The sequence below is a fragment of the Lactuca serriola genome, chromosome 5, assembly GCF_051521515.1.
Source record: "Lactuca serriola cultivar US96UC23 chromosome 5, Lser_US96UC23_V15, whole genome shotgun sequence".
Taxonomy (NCBI): Eukaryota; Viridiplantae; Streptophyta; class Magnoliopsida; order Asterales; family Asteraceae; genus Lactuca; species Lactuca serriola.
In genome coordinates this window covers 303,620,969-303,625,879 of record NC_136412.1, presented here as the reverse complement: position 1 = coordinate 303,625,879, position 4,911 = coordinate 303,620,969, and positions in this window count along the sequence as shown.

Genomic DNA, 4,911 nt, shown 5'->3' with positions numbered 1-4,911 from the left:
CACGAGAGTTAGGAGTACACCTGAGCATTACTATGGATTCCATATTACTGCAGAAGGTGAGACACTTATTAGTGATGAGACACTAGTAAGTCAAGATGACCCTAACAGCTACGAGGAAGCCATGGCAGGCCCCGAGTCTGCTAAATGGAAAGAGGCTATGGATAGCGAGATACAATCCATGTATGACAATCAAGTTTGGAACTTGGTTGAAAATGTACCAGGTCGTAAGACAGTAGGGTGCAAATGGGTCTTCAAGAAGAAGAACGACATGGATGGTAAAGTACACACTTATAAGGCTAGACTGGTTGCAAAGGGCTTCTCTCAAATTCCTGGAGTGGATTATGATGAGACCTTTTCTCCGGTAGCCAAGATTAAGTCTATTCGGGTTCTGTTAGCCATAGCTGCATTTCATGACTATGAAATATGGCAGATGGATGTCAAAACCGCTTTCCTTAATGGAAAGTTGGCTGAAGATGTTTACATGAGTCAGCCAGAGGGTTTTGTCAGCAACGAGTACCCTAATAGAGTGTGTAAGCTTGAGAAATCCATTTATGGATTGAAGCAAGCACCTCGTAGATGGAATCTTTGCTTTGATGAAAAGGTCAAGGAATTTGGCTTTTCTAGGAGTGAAGATGAATCTTGTGTGTATGTCAAGGCTAGTGGGAGTATAGTTAGCTTTTTGGTATTGTATGTGGATGACATACTACTCATAGGAAACGACATTCCAACCCTGCAGGAAGTAAAGTCTTGGCTTGGGAAGTGTTTTGCTATGAAGGACCTTGGTGAAGCTGCCTATATTCTAGGGATAAGAATCTTGAGAGATCGGAGTAAAAGACTAATTGGACTTAGTCAGAGTACCTACTTGGATAAGGTGCTGAAGAGATTCAGCATGCAGGACTCCAAGAAAGGAGAGTTACCCATCCAGAGTAACACCAGATTGAGTAAGACACAAAGCCCTAGCACTGAGGCTGAGATAGCAGAAATGAGTCGAACACCTTACGCTTCGGCTGTAGGATCGATCATGTATGCTATGACGTGTACTCGACCCGATGTAGCTTTTGCCTTGAGCATGGTTAGCAGATATCAGGCGAACCCTGGCAAGGCACACTGGACTGCGGTAAAGAATATCCTCAAGTACCTGCGGAGGACTAAGGACTGGGTTCTTACCCTCGGTGGGAGTGATGACTTGAGAGTTGTTGGGTATAGTGATGCTAGCTTCCAGACTGATAGGGATAATTTCCGCTCTCAGTCGGGTTGGGTCTTTACCCTAAACGGAGGAGCAATTTCTTGGAAGAGTTCCAAGCAAGAGACAGTGGCAGATTCTACTTGTGAATCAGAGTATATTGCAGCTAGTGAAGCAGCAAAGGAGGCGATATGGCTGAAGAACTTCATTGGAGACCTTGGAGTTGTACCAGCTATTAAAGAGCCAATGGAGATTTTCTGTGATAGTGAAAGTGCTGTTGCCTTAGCCAAGGAACCAAGGGATCATGGGAGATCCAGACACATCGACAGAAAATACCATTTCATAAGACATCGGATCGAAGAAGGACACCTCGTGGCAAAGAGGGTATCATCAGATGAGAATCCGGCAGATCCCCTCACAAAGGGATTGACTCGGGTTAAGCATCTTCAGCATGCTCGGAGCATAGGGCTGAAGGATGATATTAGATTTAGTAGTTAGATAATCTCGAAATTTGTAAAGTGTAATTGACATTAGATGATGAATAAAACATGTTTTATTTATGAGTAAAGTGTTGCTATCTCTTGTCAATCGTTTACTATATTTCTTTTTGCATGTTTTGACTTCCAGAATAATTTTGTTCGGTATAACATATTATTCAAACCTCCACAGTCGGTCATATGTTGGAAGTAGATATGAATCAAGACTGTCATGTTTGGTTGTAGAGGTCTTGGACAAGGCTACAACAATCATGAGTGCTCATAAGTTCTGAGCATTGGACTCAACCCACGCTCACTGGAATCACTTCATGGAATTCTATCTCGAGTGATCGTGAGACGGTAATATCATATAAGTCTTCAAACCTAGAGATATGATTTGTTACTTACAAGTTGGTTATGCATTGACTGTACGAAACCGTATTGGTAACTCGATGTTATAAAACGTACTTTTGTGTGTAATTCAATAAGTGGTAGAACAAACATATGAGTCGAAGTTTATCTGTTCCTTCTTGGATTAGAAGCTGATATCTGGGCCCCTCGATGATTTTGTTTTGACCCATGTACCGGGCCCGGTCAGAACTAAGTTGATGTGTTCAATTAAGTTCTATGTCAAACAAATCGGAAATCGGGAAACAAATGTTGGACAATAAGCAAGACAATGTTCCATGTATTTGTCCGGCTGATATCTAGAACAGAGGATTATATGATCACTTATCTTAAATGGCGTATCATCATCTTCTCAGTTCCGAGAAACCTTGAAAGAGCTACGATTGCCGGTCGGTTCCTGAAGTACTAGAGATATAGTTATTAGACTTATCCAAGTGGGAGACTGTTGGATAAGGTGTCTAAGTCCATAACTATTTCGGGCTTGTACTTGACCCGACCCGGCATGGTCCATTTGGGTTGCATGACACCATGCAATTGGATAGACTAAATGAGAGAAATAACACTTGGAGATTATTAATATATTATAAGTTCTAATATATTAATAATATTATTTGATTAGTTGATCAAAGAATTAATTTAGAATTAATTAAGTGATCAAAGGATAACTAATTAAATATATGGGTTCATATCTTGTATAGTGGGCTAAAAGGCTCCATGGATTATCAAGTTGGGTTCTACCCATAGGATGCTCCATGGATGCTCCATGGGAGTTACAAACCCATGGGTCATGGAAATGAAGAGTCATGACACATTAGGGTTTACATGGTGTAACCCTAGATGTGCCAACACTATATAAGAGTCCCATTCTCCACAAAATTGGCTACACAAGTGCAACACAAGTGCAACACAAGTTGAACACTAAGAAACAAGAGGGCTTGGCCGATTTTAAGAAGTGTGTGTTATCTCAAGAGTCTTTCCAAGAGCATTTGGTGTTGTGTGAAGCATTTGAGGCATCACACTTGGGGTGCTAAGCTCACAAGGTTTCAAGGAACACAAGCAACAACAAGGTAAGTTATTCTATCTATGATAAAAGTTAAAATTGTTCCCCATGTATGCTAGATAGGAATATAACCTTGGAATTCAACTTTGCATGATAATTAGACAAACATAGATCCAAGGTTATTAGGGTTGCATGTACACTTAGGAAGTGTTAGAATGCTAAAAACCCATCAAATTCATCCTATCAAGTTGCTTTGGTGAAGGCAACCCAAAAGGACCATGCACCATCGGGTCAAGTACATACCAAAATAGTTATGGACTTAGACACTAATCCAACAGTCTCCCACTTGGATAAGTCTAATAACTATTATGCGTATGACTTCAGATCCTGATATGCAATCGTAGCTTTCCAAAGCCGCTGTCAACTCTGATCCTATCAGATACGCATGTCCTTAGATAAGGGATCATATATTCCTCCATTCTAGATATCGTATGAGACATGATTTCAAATCATTCTCTTTGTACTATTTCTCGACTTCCGATTTATGAAGACTGACTAATTGAACAAATCAAATTAGCCCTAGCCCGGCCGAGCATTTACGTTTGTCATCACTAAACCATCGAGGGGCCCAAAGATATCGCTTTTATCCTACTTTGGATAAAAGGAACGGATAAACTTTGACTCAATGCTCGCTTGCACTTACTCACCGAATCACACAACAATATGTTTTATGACACCAAGTTACTAGTGCGTTTACATATTATCAATGTGCAACCGATTTGCAAGATACAACTCACACATCTCGATTTCAAGAATATAAGATTTTATCGTCTCTCCAATCACTCGTGATACAATTCATGGAGTGATCCAAGTGAGCGTGGGTTTAATCCAATGCTCAAATCATATTCATAAGCACTCACGAACATTGCAGCAAACCTTTGCTATGTCTAATACGCTCTAGACAATCTACAAACCAATTCATGACAGTCTTCATTCATACTTACTTCCAACGTATGACTAACTGTGGTCCGTTTGAATAATTCGATTATTCTTAATAAACTCAATTATTCAGGAAGTCAAAACATGCAAATGTGAAACACAAGAATAATACTAATCCCATATGGCCTCAAACCTTTGAGTATAAATAAAACACCTTTTATTTATCACCATATCGATTACTCATTATTTGTCGTTTCGGGTAATCAACTTCTTACTTGAATTATTACACTTGTCCCATGCTCCTAGCATGCACACAATGTTTACCTATGGTTCTTAATTTGTGAAATAGACCAAATTGAGCACAATTCCAATCATTCTCATTTCACAACTCCAAATCCTTTTTCATAAGTGAAAGAATATCAAATTCTTGCTACTTATAGAATATGATAGATTCTAACATTTTATGCAACTGTCCTTTCGTAAATTCATTGTACCAAAGTCACAAAGACTATTGCCAATGATATTACAAAGTCCTCTAATGGATATTGTTACAAGACAATTCCTTAGATATGATGTCTCTCACTCAAAGTACATTCCTTTGAACATCCTTTTGCATAAAAGTTTCTAATCGAGACATAGATTTTCAATATTCAATTCCCAATATGGACACGTTTCCATATTTTCCATATGACAACTTATTCTTAATAGAATCTTATCTATTCATAATAATGTCGATATGGTCCATCCAATATGGAAACATTTCCATATTTTCCAATACTATACTTCCAACTACTCACAAGCGACCAATCCTCGTCGAACTTTGGATTGTCCTTTGATAGTTGTTTAATTATTTTAGTCAAAACCGATTCTAGTCCCTTTTCCCTCTAAATGCGCTAGACATTTGG